This window comes from Cricetulus griseus, chromosome 6 (assembly GCF_003668045.3).
Source record: "Cricetulus griseus strain 17A/GY chromosome 6, alternate assembly CriGri-PICRH-1.0, whole genome shotgun sequence".
Lineage (NCBI taxonomy): Eukaryota > Metazoa > Chordata > Mammalia > Rodentia > Cricetidae > Cricetulus > Cricetulus griseus.
The window spans coordinates 107,304,868-107,327,101 of record NC_048599.1 but is presented as its reverse complement, the minus strand read 5'-3'; the positions used below and the strand labels follow the sequence as shown (position 1 = coordinate 107,327,101).

The 22,234-nt window shown below is 36.7% G+C and overlaps 1 protein-coding gene across 2 annotated transcripts in view; it reads left to right on the top strand.

The window, feature by feature from the left end:
• B3galt1 (beta-1,3-galactosyltransferase 1) overlaps window positions 1–22,234 on the top strand; it is a 541,119-nt gene that overhangs the window by 301,294 nt on the left and 217,591 nt on the right. For both annotated transcript variants that reach the window (XM_035446703.1, XM_027420257.2), the window contains exon 3: window positions 1,382–1,446. The gene's annotated coding sequence lies outside the window, so the exon portion shown is untranslated. The remainder of the gene's footprint in view (window positions 1–1,381; window positions 1,447–22,234) is intronic.

Below are 22,234 nucleotides of genomic sequence, written 5' to 3'. Positions count from 1 at the left end.
AAGTTTTGCCCAGATGTGCATTACACTCTGTTAGCAATGACCTCACCATTAATAAACTAACTATATACTAAATAAGGTAACCTCTATGCAAGGTTATTAATTGTTTAATCTACCAAATTGATTAGTGGATGAAAACTTTGTAACCAAGAGATCTCAGGTACTTATTTATATTTCCCTTCTCAGTATTAGATAAGTACTTGTCAATTCTTCTTACCGTAGGGTAATTTTTTCTAAGACATACTACAGAGAATATTGAGAATTACATGCATATATTACAATGTCACCTGGGCTACAATATGGAATATGGACAACAGAAAGAGCTAGAAGCCCTCCTAAGTCTCAGTAACTAATATGAAGATAAAGGCAATCTGTATGGGGTTTAGAGTGGAGATATATACAGAGAGAAAACTCTGAGGGTCTAGGATAGCTAGACATACAGACTTGGGAAAGTATCTTTGGGTCATTTTCTGACCTCATTGGTTACTATTTCACATTCCCAGAGCACCCACAAAAGTTCACTGGATATAACTCTTACATTATGTGTGGATATTTTATAACATCTATTTAATTCATATATAAATATAACCCTTTAAATCCTTAGAGCATGACATTGACACTAGCCATTTCATTTAGACCATGGCTGGCATTTGTTAGTGCAGGTATAATTCATTTATTCTTCTGACATATATTTAATGCCAAGACTAATGGCTCTTAATGGCTACTAAAACAGTCTCTACTAGGCACATCTTCCTCCCTGACTTTTATTACTGTTATTACCCAGCCTGTTCTAGCAACGATACACCCTGTAAACTAGCAACCTTGTTGCTACCTTGTACAGAAATATTGCTCCCCATCATCAAGCTAAAATATTCATTCCTCTCCAGAGTGGAAGGTTTAGTAGATTAAGAAAAATAGTTAGCATTAGCTACAAATGTGACAGCTATGAAGTACCCATCTTTTCTATTTTTAATCAATTCAATGAATACTCCATCCTGTGATCTGAGAGGTTTCTAAAAATAAAGTAGTAATTGATGAATGTTGTGGTCACTAATCATGAAGACAAAAAATAAAAAAACTTCAAATTAAAAATAAGAACATTTTAATTACAAAGATTGAATAGCAAAGACACAAAGACCAAACATTTTACATCAGCACAAAACTGACTAGAAAAGTATAGATATAGCAAAAATGTATGTCCACATACAGCATAGAAGGTGGTTACCTTCTGAATTTGATACTCCTTTCTGGTTAGCAGCAATTTAGTGTTGCAGAGTTATTTCTCTCAAATGCCTATGTTCTGGGAAAGACACCCTATCCCCACACCAGTGGTTTGAAATGTGAACCACTATATCCAACAAGATGTTTCATCTCTTCCACCCAGGACTGACTTGGAAAAGTTATGCGGACTAACTCTGGCCAAAGAAGCATGAAGACTAGTCAACTGGGGTAAGTTTTAAGAATGGTAGTCCAATGATAAATAGTCATGAAAAATCCACATGCATTGTAGGATATTGTGAGCCAGTGTTGCCTGGAGATATGGATGCAAAGTAGAGCTACATTTTTGAAAGTATGGGGAAAAAAGCTAATGCTCCAAAGAAGTATGTTAAATAACCAAGATACCAATGATTCTGAATCATTGAATTAACCAAACCCACAGATAAAAAATTGTTATCTATAAATTTTAGTTTTTAGTGTTTGATTCATTATGATTTGAACCTCCTATGACTTGCTGGTTAAAGCATCCTACTATGAGTCACCATTTAGGATATTTTTTTTCATATTTTATTAGTTGCAAAATTTACACATTTGTATACTTGATTGACACATCAGAAAAGATGTTGCATCTTACAACTGTGAGCATCTTTGATTCAGAAACTTTTAGAAAATTTTAGCAAAAATAAAATTAATTAATTGACTACAAATCATTGAATTCCATCCATGAACACTTTCTATTCGGAAAGGTTCATTGGACATGAGGGATATACTATGTTAACTCATAACTCTTTAGGGAAGATAAAGCATGAAGTATAATACTCGGCAGTATTTAAATAATGATAGTTTCCATTAGCTGCTATCACACCACCAGTAAAGCAAAGAAGACTCTTTTTCGGGAAGTATGCAAGGGGAAGATTCATTTGAAATGGTTTTTAAGGGCCTACTAGACAAGTTAAATGCATTAGGCTAAGCAAATAACTCCTCCAACAAAGTCATAGGACCAACAGTGACCTCAATGTCTTTCAGGGACAATGAGGACCCAAAAAATGGGAAAATAGGAGATGGGTTGGAAGATTTCTTCTCCCAGGTTTTCTAAAGTGTGTGGGGGGGGGTGGGTGTGGGTGTGGGTGTGGGTGTGTTTGTGTTTACAATTAGAGTTTTAGAGTTTAGACATACACATGTGAAACAGCATATGCACACAAGGCAGACAACAGCTTCACATTTGTTTAAAACAAGGTCTTTTTGTTGTCCCACACTGAATATACAAACCTAGCTGACTCCCAAACTCCAGGGATTCTCTTGCCTCAGCACCTTCCATATAATAGTAGGAAGAGTGGGACTGCAGACATGCATGACCGCATCCTGCTTTATGTGAGTTCTGGGGTTTGGACTTGGGTCTTCTTGCTTGCTTTACCCACTATACCTTTCCTCAGTCCTTCCATACTAATTCCTTTAAATTGTCATCTTTCTCTTGACATTCCATTGAAATGTATCAAAAACATGTCCTGATCCATCAAATGTCTTTAATTTGCTCCATAACATTTCCTTCCAGGAACTTAAGACAACACAGGACATCATTGAAAACTGCAACAGGACACTCACTGTCATAATAATTAAAAGGAAAGTCAAAACAATTCCATTATTTTACATGCCACCTCAGGCCAGTTATGTGACTCCATCTGGCATTCAAAGCAACCTCTTGGAGTAGTGAGGATTATTTTAATTATGTGGTAAATGAGTGCATGTACTCCCTGACTAAGTTCAGCTAGAAATCATAAACTAGATTTTCCTCTAGGTCTGCCTCATTCCCAAACCCAAGTTTATAACTTGCATAAAATATTGTCTCCCAACTTCACTGAGGCTGATTCCATGTTTAGCCATGCTGAAATGGGATTAGAGATAGTTTCCTCTTTCTTTTGATTTGTTCTTTTTCCAACACTTTATTTGCTTTCATGTGATATTTGCATTATATTATATGAAGACTATTAATGAGATATAGATAATATTTATTATTGAAAAATAGCCTATAATCCCACTTTATTTTTTAATTATTGAATAGCTTCATAAAGTTTATTCAATCCCAGATCATCAGCCAGCCAGTTACTTTACATCAGCCTAAATTATTTACTGTTCTTTGGGCCAAATTTCAACCTGTAAAGAACAGAGGGCTGAGCCTGATTGGGAATACATTTCTCATATGCATCATTAAGGGTATACATTTTATTTTATTCTCTACAAGTAACTTGTCACAGTGGCAACCTGGATTTCAGAAAGGTTTCTGTAGCTATACAGATTAAAAGTACAAGTAAAACAGAAATACGTGAACCCATCTATTTTCTCCTTTCAAATAATTTGAAACCCAAGTCATGCACTTTAGAGCTTTTTGAAGTGTAGACCAGTCTGGAACACCAAAGGCCACAAAATGCCATAGAAGTGAGAGTGGCTAGCTGACCTTTGAGTCAGTCTTGTCTGGCCACACTTACTCTGACCTGTATGGTTCAGTCCTTTTTACAGCAGCTTTAGAATTCCTTTACGTGGAATGCTTTTAAGTAACTACCCAATGACTGAAACAGTTCCCCTAACTGATCAGTACTTACTGCAGTGAAAAAACACAATGTTACAGACACAGCATGCCTGTTTAAAAGGCAAAAATGAAAACATAAAACAGATAAACACGTGAAGAAGAATTCAGTCTTAAACACTAGATCAAAGCAAACTTCACACTGATTTGTATTTTACATTTAGAAGAAATTCACTAACAACCATTTTCCTTGTCAAAAGAGACCTTCAGATCAGTGTTGTGATTAAACACATGATATGGTGTGTTCCAAACTGTAGCTTATCCGTTTGTTTGTAATTAATTTTCTTCTTTGTAATCTCCGGACACTGACTCTTCTTTCTGACTCCCATTTAAATTCTGTAATGATTGCCCATTGACTTAAAAATTATCTTGGCCATATTACACAGGTACTCTGAGGAAATCAATGAGGGAAGTTGTAGCTATGATATTATTTGATTTTTTCTAAAATGGGATCATGTAAATATGACACCACATTGGGTAAAGAAAACATCCAGGCATCTGTGCCTGAATATGTCTGTAGGCGTGTGTGTGTGTGTGTGTGTGTGTGTGTGTGTGTACCTATGTGTCTGTCTGTATGTGTCTGTGTATGTGTCCTCACTACAGGGATTGAAAAATTGAAATGGTGGCAATGTTTGTGAAAAAAAAAAAGCAATTTCATTTTGAAGAGAACAATTTTCAGCTCAAGTGAAACTAAAATAAAGGGGTTAGGAAAAAGAAAAAGACAAACTTTGAAAGGAAACCAAAAGTTGGTCATGATGAGAATAAAACAATATTTTAGTAAGTACTGTAACTTTTTCCTTCTTTTGCTGTTATTAAGTGGATTCTAGTCATATCAAGATGTTTTATTTGAATTAAATAGTAAATATGCAAATAATAGATTCAGAACAGTTTCTCTTGTTCTAAACTAAGCCCTCCATGGATCACTCCTGCTGCTCCCCATCTACTCTGCTCCTCCCCTTCATCCCACAAGAATCTTTGCATTCAGCACTACCAGTGTGTTTACCCACCTGCTCTATCCAGCTGATATAACAACACACCTGCTATTAGGAATCGGGGTTTCTCTGTCATTCCACAACAAGAACATTAAGGTAGGATAACATTTTTTCAGCAATATCATTAGATTGGGCTAAAATTCCTGCCAAGTAGGAAATGTTTATTAGAGATGAGTTTGAAGAGAACACACTTCTCCCATTCAGGGACCAAAAATCAGGGACATATGAAGGAGACACAATTGTCCCTTTCTTCCTTCTATGACTGCTAATAACACATTAGTGAGGAAAGTTAAAGCAACTGAGCACACATGGTGAGAAGTAGCCCTGTGTCTCTTTACAAAATAATTCTGTGAGATGATAATAGTAAAATTATTTCGCAACCAAATATATTTACTTTTAATCACTGTGGAGATTCTAGAAGTCCTTATTTTGTAACATATTAGCACACATCAGCGAGCTACTGAGGAGGGATAAGGAAGCAGGAGACACTATGTTCAAGGTCTCCAAGTTTGATGGATCATGGAACACTACCTATACACTTTTTCTTCAATACAAATAAAAGGACAACTGTCATAATATATTGTTGTGAACTCCTAATTCAGTCACCATGGTAGCAGTGACAAGATTCTCAGGCTGTGAATGAATTCATTTTGTAGACTGGGATAGAAAGATTATTTTGTGGGTATACTGCAGGAATGCAATGGGATAGACATTGCTTAGAGCTCAACTTGCCATGGAAGACAACAGGTCTTCTCCCACAAGATGGGCTGTCTTCATTTGGGAGAAGTATTTATTTAGTTAGGGTGAGTTTCTTTGTGTACAGTTTTCTGGGATTCAGTTCCCACCATGCAAAGGAGGTCATTCAAGATTGACCCATGAACACTTCTGGGAAGTTAGTGAGTCACTGTGTAATTTCTAGTTACAGAGCAAATAAGGACATCACTGGTTGATCCAAGTTCAGCCCTGGACAAAAGCTCAGAACACAGAGTTCTTGTGCCCAAATTTGTGCTGTTGGATTATACCACTTCACAGATGGCAGTTTGAGATTCCTGTACCAAATTTATAAGAATTCTCTAACTGGGTGCTGGATCTCTTTTCTAGTCTCTCATTTATGTTGTTTCCTAAACAAATAACAGTTTCATGTTTATATGGTGATTTAATTCATAGCCCCACTAGGGGAAAGCTCTAGGAAGATGATGTGTTCATCTACTATTTCTACTCATTTTATTTCCAGGGCAGTGGTGTGACGGCACATAGATGCGGATGACTTAACTACTGTGAGTTCAATAGTTATGAATCAATAGTGCACATAGTGATAATAATTAATATCTGTCCTGACATCCTTGTCTTTCCAAAACAATATAGAGATGGGATTATATGGGCATGTGGTCTTTTGAGTCAGGCTTCTTTGTTGTAGCATGGTGTATCTAAGATGGATCTTTGTTGCTATACACAACGGGAGTTTATTCTTTGTCTCTTGTTCAGTAATACGCCATTAGATGAAAGAACTGTAATTTCTCTGAATTTAAAATGTTAGGTTTTTTATTGTTTTTACTTATGTGTATGTATAGTGCCCACAGAGACCAGAGGTGTCAGATTCCCTGGAGCTGGAGTTACAGGTTGTTGTGAACCCATGATGTGGGTGCTGAGACTCAACTCAGAGCCTCTGGAAGATCAGTACATTCTCTTAGCCACTGAGCCATCTCTTCAGTCCATGCTGGTTGTCTTTTTAATGATATTTTAACCTACCTAGCTAAAACATAAGACTGTCTAGAGCACTGGGTGTCTTGGAAAATTCTTCAGGGGCCATAGCCAAAGCCAGACCACCAGGAGTTGAAACAGACTCTCCTACAGAATCTGTGTCCTGTTCTAATGCCTAAGCAACTGCTTGGCAGAGAGGGTCTGGAGATTACATGAAGTGACTGGGGAGTGCAGGTCTAAAGGTGGGACAGGATAGGCACCAGGGCTGGGGTGGAGGCTATTAAAGGGGTTATGTGGTGGTCTTCATTTCAGGGATTTCATAGATTCCACATCATTATATGTACAAAATTTTATCTGTTTTGAGAGAGAGCAAAGTAGTAAGTAATATGTAAGAAATTGTGTACAATGAGCAAAAGGACAGAAATTTAGGCAAAGTCCCTAGAAGCCAATACTGCCATTATTTGGAGTCTACCATGAATTAGACATAGGAGTAGTGAAAGTAACATCACTGAGTTATATTCTATATCCATGGCATAAGGGCTTGGTGCAAACACAGTTAATAATTCTTTAAAGGGCAGAATATCTGGTCAGATGTGACTTTACAGTATTGAATGTGAGCAGAAGTAGTCAAGCAGAAGAGTGAATTGGCCATCTTGTAAAGTTTAAGTAATATGAGAGCTCAGATGGCAGTACTTCACTGTAAAGGTCCCAGTGAGTGTCAAGGCCAGTGCTGTTCTGAAGATGGATGAACTCCATGTACTTTGCCTGAAGTTATTAAACCTTGGACTCATTTAAATGGCTTTCCTTGTTTTAATTTCAAGATCTGCCTACAGGCAGATAAGTCACTCATCACATAGATGAGAGCACCATGGCTCTTATTTCCCAGCCAGAATGAATGAATTTGTACTTATGTTATACTCATATTATAATTATGAATCTATACAGTTTGTTTCATGCGTGAGTTATGTTAACACAAGTTAACCCTAAGACAGCTTCTTTGAGGAATCCTTCTCTTTCATCCTCCTATTTTTTCCCTTCTTTCACTATTTAATATTGTATAACATTATTCTGTAGTCTTATCCTCTAAATTGGATTTCTAAATGAACTCACCTATGTTTTAATAAAAATAAAGAATAGTATCAAATGTTATACTGCATTAATCACATCACCTAAATAATATAAATAAAAATGAGTAATTATGAAAATGAAAATTGTCATGAACCTTAAGTTGTCCTGCAAACCACTCTTTATATATACTGCTAAAGATGTGATGCCTACCTGTGACCTCTTGGTGACATTAGATCATTAAGTGCCTTTCATGTGTAGAAACTATGTACTAAGTAACTATGTAAGTAGGCATGTCACATAACTGGTATCTCTAGAACTTTATTCCTTACATTTAAAATCAGATACTTTCCAACTTTAACTCTATAGTACTCGACAAGAAATTGTTTAGATGTAGATAAAGGAGAATCATACAGACAGCATGTGACCTCACAGAGTAAATTTCTCTCATCTGTATGTCTTACTAAAGTGGTATTGTTAATGTCTCTGTATTGTTTTTAGAATTGAGTGATACTGATTTCATGACATCTGCTTTTCATAATTCACACAATGTGGGCAATATCGGTGAGTCCTTTATAACATGTGGCAGAAGATAAAGCTAAAGATAAATGATAACATGAGAAAACTATCAAGCTATGTTTATTCAGAAAGGCAATGTGATTTTTTAAGTATGGAAGGAAACATTGTTCCAATTTATGATATCCAAATTTGGTATGCTGTGTTTAATTCAGTAGATGTTCCAGAACAATCCATTAATAGCAATTGGAGATACTTGAAGATATTTTAGTAGTCAGCAGATATTAATATGTGTTTGAAAATTATTACTAAATTCATCAGGCATGACAAGGGCTATAGAGGATCATGTTGGAGGGATGCATAGGTACTGATGAATAAACAGCCACTCCGGGACACCTGCAGTACACTTTGAAGTAACTCAGCAAGGGTGAGAGGAAGAAGGGGGAAAGAGGAAATGAGAATAGAATAAGCAATTTAGGCAAAAATTTTGTAATTTTCATCTAGATTATTGTATTATGAGTGGCTATTATACAAAGCTTTATATTTCTTGTGAATGTGAAAAATTCTTACATAGTTTTTAAATGGTGCATCTGCACTGGCAAGCAGATATGTCCAAGAAACATAGAGAAAAATAAAACAAATGGCCCAGGGGTTTACAGGACAATCACATTGTGTGTATTTCCCTCTCTACTATTCTAGTTGCCTTTGGAAGGTTGGAATAATAAATAGGAAAATCTGAGACCTGGCTTATTTCTTTTCCAGAAAATCTAGTACAATTAGGGGAACTAAACAAAAAAATCACTTTTCATTATTTTTTTCAACATTAGTTTGTGCAGATTCATACATAGTTTCAGTTTTATCTCTATTGTCTATATTAAAGTATTATTCAAAGTTTTTGAGTTAATCATGATTAGCCTTTTACTCCCCTCCCCTGAATTATTAGTGTTTCTCTGAAGTAGACGCTATTCTGAAATATGATAGAACACATACTCTGAAAGAAATGGCTTCATAGAAAATGCCATCTGGCCATGATGAATTGCCCATGAAGAAAAAGCAGGTCAACCAGGACACAAAGAACTGAGGATGAGACAGTAAACTGAAGATTCGCCACATCTCAGAGTAGAAAAGGTATCTAGGTAACTCCATTCTGTACACTCACACTCACACCCACATATTCACACACACACACACACACACACACACACACACACACACACACACACACACACACACACTTGATTCAATTGTCTCTTTCACTGTTTCAGCTTTAAATTTTTCTGTTGGGGTGTGTGTTTCTCAGCTAACAGGGTTGCAGTGTTTTTTTAGAGAAGAAGACTGAGTCTATTCTTCAGCATTTTTACCCTTCTCATTCTTACCTAGCTCTCTTTTCCTGAAGAGATTAAAGAATAAATTGACCGGAACTAGGAAGTAATGGGCAAGCTAAAAGCAACTTTGTCAGTAAGTAAAGAGATTACAACTCTCAAGACACTGTTAACTCTCCAACCTTTCCTAGGCCTGCTCTGGTGGGAGCAGATGAAGGCAGAGCATGTTTGGAATTAGGGAGGTAGATGCTAAGGTCAGTTCTGAAAGGCCTTCTGTGTCAATTCTTCCTCAGTGTGCTCCAGTGGTTGATATCACTACTATAATTGTTATTGTCCATGTAATCCCAGTTTGTTGCTGTTTGTTCTTTCATGACTGGCTGTGTCTGTAGACTGTACACTCATATTAAATTAAGTTGTTGTTTTCTTGCTTTCAATTTTTGTGTGTGGAAACTATGCTAAAACATAACACATTATGAGGCTTTTGCTGTTACTGATGTCCCACTGCCCAACACTACTGCCATACTGATACCCTGAATAGCCAGATGTGTCATTTTTTGTCCTTTAGGTATCTGTATGTCTGTGTACTGTCCTCATATACTCTACAATTTTCTATAAAATCCCTTCCCACAGTCACTGAGCCAATAACAAAAGTGAGTTAGGTGATGACTACGTAACATAGGCAATGATGAACAAGGCCTGAAGTATCCAGCAAGCTGCTTCCTCTGTGGGACTTGTGAAAAGTATTTGTCAAGCATGGGACAATATATAGTGCTTCATAGGATTAATGAAAATTAGCATAAGCAAAGTTTCTATCAATTTTAGACATTCAGATGTGCTGGTGAGATGTTTTTATGTCTGTACTAACGCATTGGGTTTTGTCTAATCAATGTCAAAATTAAGCCTGAAGAGTCATTACTTCATATATTTCATAACAATATATCTGTGATACTGCATTTTGCATATTTCACATTGTTTTGCTAAAACATAGCAACATTGGAACAGCAGTCATAAATGGAACCAGTTTAACTTAAATGACATTTTGTGAATTTAAACGAGCCACCCTGCTTACAATAATTTGCCTGAGTCCTTGTCTCCTAGTAGTCAGCAAGCCATCTTCTTCATGTGTTACTGCATCTGCAGTGAGGTTTATGTTTGCAACCACACAAGTCAGAGGGAAGGAGAGAAGAGAAGACAAATACCCGTGGGATTTACTAGCATAATGATTACTGGGGCTCAGGGTGGAAAAATGGATTTATCGTCCAATGACGGCAATACCAGAATCTTAACAGCCTTTCAGATAAAAAAATAGTTTGAAAGTAACATTGGATTTATGACATTTGATTTTATTGTCTATTTTCTTTTCTTCATTAAGGAAAAGGAGGAGTAGTATTTTAAGCTGATGAAGAAAAAAATCATCTTACTTGTAGTTCTTGAGTATTTCCTGGATATCATTTTGAGAGTCTATTGTAGATTTGAAAGTCTATTAATACAGTAAAAAGCTAGTAACACCAATGAAGGATTCTAGTTGCAGACTTGCCATCAATTCACTGTGTAAACTTAGACAAATTACTTTTCTGGCCTCTGATTCCTGGTCCAATAATTCAGTTCCAGCATGCTTTGTCTGGTCATACCCTTTTTAGTGCCAGTGACCTGTCTATGGTAAAAAGAAAGAAGCTCTGCTAGGCTAATAGTTCCACCAATTTAAACTTCTCATTAAGACATAAATGATGAGGGCTGTGCACATGGCATAGTAGTTAAAAGCATACTGGCTTCCCTCTGGGGTCTGGGTCCAGCAACCACATGTCTGCTCACAACTGTCTGTAGCTCTAGCAGCAGGGGGATCTGATGCCCTCTTAGGCCTCCACAGGTACTGGACACATGTAATGTACAGATAAGAACACAGGCCAAGCAAATATATATATATATATATATATATATATATATATATATATATATAATTTTAAAGATATAAACAATGAGGTATGAAATACCCAGAGGAGTTCCAATCTCTCAATATATAATATTATATATAATATATATATATATATATATATATATATATAGTGTGTGTGTGTGTGCGTGTGTGTGTGTGTGTGAGAGAGAGAGAGAGAGAGAGAGAGAGAGAGAGAGAGAGAGAGAAAGGTATAATGTTACTCATTATAAACCACGATGGGTCTTTGAGATATAGAGATAGGTGTTCTAAATTGTATGGGTCAATGTGTATAGTGTCAGGACTAAGAACTATTACTTTGCAAACTAAATATTTCCATAGCACAATTAGCACAATACTAGATGTCAGATACCTGATCTGTCTATGATTACAGGACTAATATACATTTTATTAATGAGCTATGTTCCTATTAAAATTATTTACATGTGAATATCAAGTAACAAGACTGAAAAATCATCTGTTCAAAACAGACACACATCAAGAAATGATTCATTGGGGTAACTTTAAAATTATTCACTCATAGTCAATTTTTAATTAATTGAAATTCTATCACTTTTTCCTATATTGTTATAATTTAATTTAATCTACAAACTATGTATTAAGCAGTCATTGTGGACTTACACTGATAGACAAACAAGGGACTGATGGACTATACTCAGATTAGCTTCCTTCCTACTTACAAGCACTCAGATAAATAATTTGTGGTACCAGTACACTAAAATCTCTCTGCTGTCTTTTTGGCAGGTTTTTGAAGGACACACAAGCTTTCTCTGGCCCATCTGTATATAAGTGATGTCTCATTCCCCATATCCAGATACAAAAGGAGCCTGCTGCCATTGTTGATCAAAAGAAATAATTTTGCTGACATTCAAATCATTGAAGAATTAGCTGGTGCCTGTATGTGGCTAACACCACTGTTCCACACACCCTTCATGTCAAATGCCAAAGACCTTACCAGAAGTGTGCACTATATAAATTTGGAAGAAAAAAAGACCTTTATTTGATCTTGTCCGTCACACCAAATAGTCACTTTAAGATTAAATGATAGATTACAACATTATTTTTCAGACACAACTGCCAAGAGTCTATATAAAATGATATTCCAAATAACATCTCTTAGGATAGGTTCTTTTGAACTAGGCAGTATGCTGTGAGATGAGCCAAGTAGTCATAAAATATTTACCTGACACTGGAAGATTCTCTTTCCCTTAGAATAAGCTGACCTCACTTCCTCCCACTTCAGTGGCTGCCGCTCAAGGCTGTTACCTCAGCTGTTGCCTCAGATCAGGGGCAGGTGTATTAACTTCACAACAGTGCTTCATCTATACAGCACCCCATGTCCCGGGGTTTTTCTTGCAATGCAGTTTTCCATACTGCTCTGTAATCACTCCTAGCAATACCAGCTTTTCATTTCTGTTCTCACTGAAGTTCTTGAAATACAAGTATTTTGTTCTCCAATGGCTTTAATTTTTTGGCTATAATTTTCTGTCCAGAGATCTTATAAATTATGTCAAAGCCTTTTGTTTATTTGATTTCTGGTTTGGTTTTTCCCCAAGAACCCTCTGTTTTCCTAGTTATCATGCCATTATGCAAAGTAGAAGTCACAAATTAGTGGCTTTGGGCCAGACATATGTAACAAATGTTCTTTTTACATTGGGCAATGTCATAATAGTTGGATTAGTTTTAATTAATTACCATAAGTGCTACCATTTAAAGTGGCAGAGATTACCCATAAAATATCTCAAATTCTTGATTTCTCAAAATAAATAAATTTGTTTTCCTTCATTTCTATTGTATACAGCCTGGTCTATGTAGGGTTTGGTGCTTTGAACCTCATTTTAAACAGATAGAAGCAACATACCATAAATGAAAATTTTAAAACATTTTCTGTGTAATGTATGTGTTTTCATGTTTATGTACAAGTATGCATGTGTGTGCATGGAGGCCATGGGTTGACCTGGAGTGTATTCCACTAATTCTTTCCACCTAACCTTTAAGGATGGGGTGTCACATGTAACCATAACTCACCACTTGACTGGACTGGCTGGCCAATGATTATTAGACATACTGCTATCTCTACCTCCCATGTACCAAGGTTATAAATGTGTGTGACCATACTCAGCTTTTACTTGGGTGCCAGCAATCTAAACTTGGCTCCTCATGCTTGTGCTGCAGCCAGTCAACTGACTGAGCCACCTCCTAACCCCAATAAATGAGTATTTTTAAACAGTTTCAGAGCTAGCACTTCATATGATTCTATATCTTGAGCAACTTCTGATCATGTTTGCAATTTGATATAAATATCCAAACCTTATTTAAAAAAGCATTTCCAAATGAGCTTTTTTCATTGATTTGCTAATCTGGTCCATAATAAACATTAACCTGGAACTCTGAGTGAGAACTAAAATGTAAACTGAAAATACAAATGTGTCCTTAGAGTAATTCAATAGGAAAGACAGTCGCTTCAATAACTGTTGGTAATGATGTACCAATGCTATTTTAATAACACCAGTCATCTTGCAAATCTCTACATTTAGACACAGTAGCTCTATGTGGGCACACCTCACATAGCTATAAGTTCTCACTATCTCCTTTCTATTCATGATAACTCCATTCCACAATGGACTACTGAACTAGTTCCAATTAAGCCTTCAGTTCTCTCCACCTTCAGTAGTTGAACAGAATACAGAGGATATATTATACATATTCTCTTCTATAATTCCATCTTGTGTAATATTTTCACTATAACAGCATGAGTTCTGTCAGGATTAAACAGAATAATTCGTGGACACCATCAAAATAATGTTTGCCAGATGACAGTGAGAAACATGTTAGCTTTTATTACTACTGAATTTCTTCATTCTCACTGACAGCATTGTTGGCACCAGTGGGCATTCCCTGCTTGAAACTTTGTCCTTTGGTTTGCCTTTCTGACACCACACTACTGATTAGAAAAGCTTTTCTTTGCTGGCTCCTCTTGTTAGATTTGCAAATGCTGGGGTGTTGCAGGATTCAGTACTTGGCTTTCTATTCTCTATCTACTCTAACACCATCGTAATCATATTTCATCTGTGACTTTAAAAGCTTATGGTGATCTATTATTTATGATTTATTAAAGCTTGCCTGAGGATTCAGAAAGCAAAGTCAGCCATAAGCCATAGAAGCCAGGCACTTACCTTTAATCCCAGCAGCCAGAAGCTAGGAAGTGGTGGTGCACACCTTTACTCCTCGGACTCAGGATTAAGAGGTAAACGGATCTCTCTGAGTTCAAGGCCACCCAGGGATACATGAGATTGAATCAGTCTAAAAAATTAACAGATCTCCCGCCTTTATTTCCAGCACTAGATGGGTACAAAAGTAAAAAACAGGGTCTTCAGTATTATCAGGATTCATTTTCCAGTCACATTGAGGATTGAATATTCATTCTCCACTAAGGAGAAGCAGAAGTTTGAGGCTTGGTGAAGAGCTCGAGGATCAGCCCTTTCATCCTGAGCTAGAGATGAGAGCTAGTGGCTGGCTTCTTTGTGTCACTGATCTTCAACCTAAACCCCAATATCAGTCTCTAGGCAATGACTACTATACTTATATCCCATTCCTTAACTGTTATGATAAATCTTTCCACCCACCGCATTAGGGCCCCAAATAACACACAGAGATTTATATTAGGTACAATGCTTTTGGACGATGACCAGGATTTCTTTTCTGCTAGCTCTGTCTTAAGTATCAACCATAACCATAATCTATATATTTATAAAGACTTACCTGATTGAGGATGCCAGTGGCGTGCATCCTCTCTTGTTGGGCTCACATGGCAGCTCTAGAGAAGAGAGCAGGAGGAAGAGGAAAGGAGAGACTTCCTGTTTGTCCCTGCTTATATTCTGAGTCTGCCGGCTATGTCACTTTCTGCCTTGATCACAAGACTTTACTACATTTCCCAGAATCTTCCTTGACTCATAGTCCCACCTATCTTTCTGCCTCATTGGCTGAACAGTGCTTTATTCAACAACCAGTAAGATAAACATACACACTTAACCACCACCCCAAACTTGTATAGCTACATGCCTTCTCCCTGTGTCTATCAAGCATCTGCAGTACAAATTTCTGGTTTTCTCTACACATTTCTTCCTCCCATTTTGATTTATTCTTTCAAAGACGCTTTTTCCACAAAATAGCAGCATGACTTTCTCTTAAGCTTCACATCATCCAATGCTTCTCTGCTGTTTGACTGATTGTCGTGGCCATCACATAGTATTAGTATGTGACAAATACCTTCACTGCAAAGTTGGAGAAACAAAAGTTCGACACTCACCACTTTCCACCAACTCTCTGGTACGATAACTTGCTAATGAAATTGTAGAAAAAGAATGGCAGTGGTGGCTAAAGACTTTTAACCATCAGAAATTTCAAGCAGGGATTTTATATCACTCTAAAAATCTAGTGTCTCTAAAACTACATCTAATTTGTATTCAAGAAACATGAGAAAATATTGTGTAAAGAGTGCAAGAGATGTTGGTTTAATCCCCATTGCCAATACCAAGCAAAACGCCAACAGAGAACAAGAAGCCCTGGTTCAAAACCCATTGCTGCTAATAAGCAAACCACAAACACATGGCTATCAGACGAAGCATGCAAGCCACTTGCTTTTTCCACAATCTTTAGAGAGATTCATATTATGTTTCTGATTGGACTTTTGGACTAATGACAGTCCAATGGAAGACTAATCTTTCAGTGAGCTTCAGATTTTTTTCACCTGGTAACCATCATTTAGTGTCTGGTCTAATGTCCATGCTATCAGAGAAACCAAGGAACTGATCTCAACTGGTGCTCTCTTGCTTGGAGATCACCCAAGACAATTGGGGGGCATGGGACTGCAACCCCAAACCTAGCTTAGTCTTCTAAGATACTGCATTTTTCTCTTGAATGGTTCATACCAGCAGATGCTGTTTTGGTTGCTATAGTCCCAATCTTTCTTCTCAAGAATTCGACATCTTCAGAAAAACTAGTTTTCTAGTATGTGTTTCCACTGGGTTCCCACCACCTACAAAGTCTGTTAAAATTAGACATCTGGTGAGAAGGTAGGGAATGCAAGAGTGAATTAATACTTTCAACATGTAAAATGCTGTGTATCATTTCAGAACTCAAGTGTAAGACCATGATTATGTATAAGGATGAAAATGCTGTGAACAAATTAGGCATAGAAGGATTCATGAATTTAATTCTTCACATAAGTAAGCTTTGTGAAATTCTTAGTTAGGAAGAAAAGATAAAACTAAGCTACATTAAATGTTTCTTGAAGTTTTAAAGGGAAAATCATTTAGCTACATTAACTTAACAAAAAGGGATTCAAATGTCTTATAATCCTAGTTGATTATTCAAATATTTTTCTAGATTTTATGTTCTAATTTTAACAGTTATTAACTGAACATATTAACTGGATACACTATGATATTTTAATACATTCATACAGTGTGCACCAATTTAATCAAGACAATTAACATTTTTCATTCCCCCCTCCTTCTCTTTGTCATTTTTTTCTGTTTTGTTAAGGTCTGTCTGTGTGTGTCAGACATAAATACTGATCTTTCTGTCACAGCTTTCCAATTTTGGGGATTATAGATGTAGGTCACCAAGCCTAACTTACTCCTCATTCCTTGAGGATAGAAATTTTGCACTCCTCTTTTAGGTCTTTGTAAAATAATACACTTATACCTATCTGGATTTAGGTATAAAATAGCCAATGTCTTTTAATCAATATTCCTTAGCTCACTTCCCAGCATCTAATAATTACCATCAACATTCAGGATGACTTATTTGTAACTTCCACACATATAGAGGAGATAACAGCAGTTTGTATTCTTTCTTAGGCATATTTCTTTGCATGTTCCCTACAGTTATATTCATGTTGCTACAATTGACAGAATTTCATTTTTCTTTTGGTTAAATAATATTCTTTTAAAATACACATTTCATTTATTTCATCACTAGCTGGTGGATACCTATTTTGACCTTACACACTACATTTTTATTAAGTACTAGAATTTTTTCTTCTTTCATCTTTATTAATATTTATCTTAATTATAGCCATTCTGATCATAGTGAGATATCTCATTATAGTTTTGGTTTACATCTCCCTGATGGCAAAATACATTGAGAGAATTTTACATGTATTTATTGTTGTTTTGTATTCCTTCTATTGATACGTGTCTAATACGTGATCATTTATTTACCCATTTTAATTGGACCACTGAATGTTATTTAAAATTTAATGAATTTTATTTAAAAATTAATGAATAATATTAATAGATATAATACATCATAGCAACACAATAAAAGATAAAATCATCTGATCATCTAAATAGCAAGAGAAAAAGTATATCATAGACTCCAACATGTCTTCATTATAAAATCCTTTAATGTCGGCCAGTAGTGGCATGTTCCTTTAATCTCAGTACTCAGGAGGCAGAGGCAGATGGATCTCTGTGAGTTCAAGGCCAGCCTAGTCTAGAGAGCTAATTCTAGGACAGGCAAAGGTGTTGAACACAGAAACCCTGTCTCGAAAAACAATAAATAAATAAACAAATAAATAAATAAATAAATAAAATCCTTCAAAGTAATGTCTATAGAAAAGTGACATCTTGACAAAAAAGGTACCATATAACAACCTTACAGGTACCACTATACTGAATAAGGAAAACATGAATGCATTTCTCTAAAACAGAGTGCTCACATACATTAATCTTATTCAGAATAATACAGGAACCTTTATCAAAGCCATTTAAGAAAAAGAAGGAAATAAGAGGCTTGCAAACATCAAATTCAGAATTATTCCTGTTCTCAGATGGTGTTACTTATGCATAGAGAAAAAAATTTAAGACTACAAAAGACTATTGGAACTGATTAAAGAATTGCAGGCTATGAAGACAATATAAAAAAGTCAGCGGCCTTTTAACCTATAAGCAATTTGGTTGGGAAAGAATTCTTTATAGCTATAAAAATAAAATAATTAAAATACCTAAAATAATTGTAACCAATGATGTTACAATGAAAATTTCGTAACACAAATGAAGAAACTGAAAAAGACACACACACACACACACACACACACACACACACACACACATATCAAGGAAATGACACACATACATGCACGTTCATGAACTGGGAAGACAAATGTTGTTACAATGTACCCGTACTGGTTGGTTTATGTCAATATAACACAAATCTAGACATAACTTGGAAGAGAAAATCTTAGTTCAGAAGAATGCCTCCATAAGACTGCCCTGCAGGCAAGTAATGGGGCATTCCACAGGTGATCCTGTATTGTATAAGAGAGTAGTATGAGCAAGCTACAAAGAGCAAACCAGTAAGCATCATTCCCCTATGGCCTCTGCTTCAGTTTCTGCCTCCAGGTTCCTGCCCTGAGTTCCTGCCTTGGCTTCCCTCAATTAAATGTCACCCAGGATATATAAGCCAAATAAACTCTTTCCTCCCTGTGTTGCTTTTGTCCATGGTGTTTTATCACAGCAGTAGAAACCGTACATAAGACAGTACCCAAAGTGATTACTGAGTCAGTGTAATCCCCATAAAACTACCATGGGAACTTTTCTCAGAAATAAGAACAATCCTAAAATCTTTCTGGAAGCACAAAAGGCCTTTAAGACACAAAGCAATCTGAAACAAAAGAACTAAGCTAAAGGCACCACAATACCTGACTCCAAAACATACTCCAGAAACATGGTAAAACAAACAAAAATCTGTATTATATTGACATTGACATAACCTTGCACCATTATAGAATAATAGGGATCTCAAAAATAAAACTACAACTAAAGCCAGCTGCTTGTCAACAGAGCTACCAGAAATATACTCTGGTGAAAGGACAGCTTTTTCAATAAATGGTGTTGGGAAAATTAAAATCTATATTAAGAACAATGAAATCAATTATATCCCTCACCTTGTATCAAAACCAACTCATAATGGATCAATCGCCTAATATACAATCTAGAACTATTTACTAAAAGCAAAGAGTGGAAACGAAGAAACTGTAAGAAATGGTTGTTTCTAGACAGTTATGACCAAGTGCAATAAAAACTAATGTAAATACAGACAAATGGAACTTTGCCTCTGTCTCGCTTGCCATGATTATTATCAACATGGACATTCATATTGAAATGGCTCCAAATCCATGAGGCACATGCTTCATCTCCTCCATACATGGGCATTGATGGTAGTGTAGCTAAAAGAGTGCTTCCTGGGCTCTTAGACTACCTTCTTGGGTTAATTAGTAGACTCAAGACAAGAAAACTGAAAGCCAAAGAGTTTGTGGAGACTCTTTCCGATAATACTGAAACCTGAATTTAGGATGCTGCCCTATGCTACTCAAGACAGAAAAACAGAAGGGAAGGAAACATCAGGGATGCTTCATTTCTCCAGACTAAAGCATCCCATAGCCTCTTCCTCATACCTGTCATACTGACTGGGAAAGGCAGACATACATATCTACTATTCTTCCAAAAATGTTCACTTTTATGAGGTTCATTGAAATGGAACCTTTCCTATTTACAGATGCTGGAGACACAGATGAGCTGGTATGATTGTTTAGGAGATTCTGGGAAAATCAGAGCAGACCTTTTCTTTAGGGTGGTAATACCGCTAGCTATGACTATGCTGGCAATCTGAGTGTGGTTCTATCTCTCATGGTGAACTAGATGCCCAAGCTGTTATCTTGACTAAATCACCTCCATCTCTCTTGTGGGCATAGACATGGTCGATGTTTGTAATTGACAAGAGTTTGGGAAGAGAAAGCTCTGTGTTGCATTAAGCACTGGTGATTGATGCCTGGGTCGTCAATATGGCCTAACACCTTCAGTGGCTACAAATGCATTGAAACTATTCTACTCTTAGTCATGTCCAATAAAAGTGTATAAGTAGTGTGTGGGCTGTGGAGAGATGTCTACTTACTGCCAGGAGAATGACTGAAAACTAACCAAGGGGAAGATAGCAGTGTCGTGTGGGTAAACTGCTTCCTCCTGAATGGCATTTATGAATGACAAGTTTTCAGTTCCTTTTCTAAAATCTCATGATGATAAGCAGGCGGAGAGCTCAGAGTTTATTTCTTTTGACCTTTCTTTTCACCCAAAAGCATCTGAGGCATGGCTAGAACTAGCATCTTTGTAGAAATGGTGAATCAGATTTCCTGACTAGATGCTTGAGAGGCTGCCATGAGCATCCCAACCATCCTTGTTACAATCTGAGAGCCTTTCCCAGAGAGCCAGGCTCCCTGGGTGCAGAAACAGAAGGTCTCCTTGTTTTGGATTTCTCATTGCTTGTGGGTAAGACTTGTGATTTCTGCCAAACTCAGTCTCCATTCATTTGTCTTGATTAGAAGCAGATCTTTTCTGGCCTAAAAGGGCAGTTATTTTATTAGTACTCTGGGCCTCTTCACCCTATTTCCCCTAAGTCACTTATAGTCTCTTTGCTTAATGCAACAATATAGTTACTGATAAAGCCAAAGCTAACTTTACCTGTCTTTCTGGTAGCTGTTTGTTGTGTTCCTTTGTTTCCCTGCCTACCCTCAGCTACCATCACATGATCCAATTAGACTCTTAGGGGCAGTGGTAGAAAATCGGATGCTTGTGAAAATCGACCTAGTTCTGAAGCCATTCATTCACTGGCATGCATGAGGACCTCCTCAATCATTTGAGAAAAAAATGAGGGTAAGATGTCAACAAAAGAAAATAATAGCATCAGGCTAGTCAATGATCATTGGCTTACTAAATGTAATGTTTCTATTTTGAAAGAGAATGTCATTAACATATTTGTATGCTTAGTTTGTAGCAGTTGGGACATCTTAAAGTGAAAGAATGGTTTCTTTTTCTCCTCTTTAACAAGCATATTACCTCATGGACTACTGGCTGCAAGGTGCATTCTAACCATTTTACATGAGCCAACCATTAAAACTAAACAGAGTGTAAAGAGGTGTGGGGTAGCAGATGTCTCTAGAGGAAGCAGTTTACCCCATGCCAGCACCTTCCCTGTCTCCTAGTAAATATATATATTTCTTCATCATTCTTGTCAGAATAGGCATGCAAGATACACTGATAAGACATGTGCTATTTAATCATTCATTCAGAGTGTCTGGAAAGGCCAAAACCCCTGAAGAGAGTACTGGGGTGACCAAGCAATGGCTCTCAAATCTGTATTTCCCAGTCTGGATTTGCACTTATTTCCTGTCCTGGATGTCTGACCCAGAAAAAAACGTCACTGTGATATCCTCCTGACATCTCATTCTCAGATATAATCCCCATATAGAACTGAACCCAGAGTATTCTCGTTCACTTTTGACCTGTGCTAATCTACAAAATTCTCCTGTATTTGGATAAAATTATACATAATGTAACACTGTGTTTCCCACTCCATGCACTCTTAAAATTCAGCAATTTTGTGGTTTCCCTCAATGTATCCTGTTTTGGCCATTAATGACTACACAAATGCTATAATTATATTTAAATACCCTTTCTACTTGCTTTAATATGTTGCCAACACATCCTACTTATTGGAAATTTTGCATCTCATCAGATTGTCCCCAAATAATGGCTTTACACAATCCTTGTGCTGGGTCTTCTTTAGTTGATGGTGTGTTGGCACTGAATTTTGATCTGCCCCTCCCCTTTAGTAGCCTTCTCAGATCCCCTGAGCACAGACACTTGGATGGGACCAACTCAGAATACTCATCCTTGGTCAATCACAGTGATGTTTGTCTGTCTAGAAGAGATTTCAGGCATACGGTTGACTAGAACCAAACTAACAATGGCAGACTAAGTGACAGGAGATTTTTCTAGCATTTCAGTTGCTCAAACAGCATGGTGTCATGCTATGGACATTGTAGGAA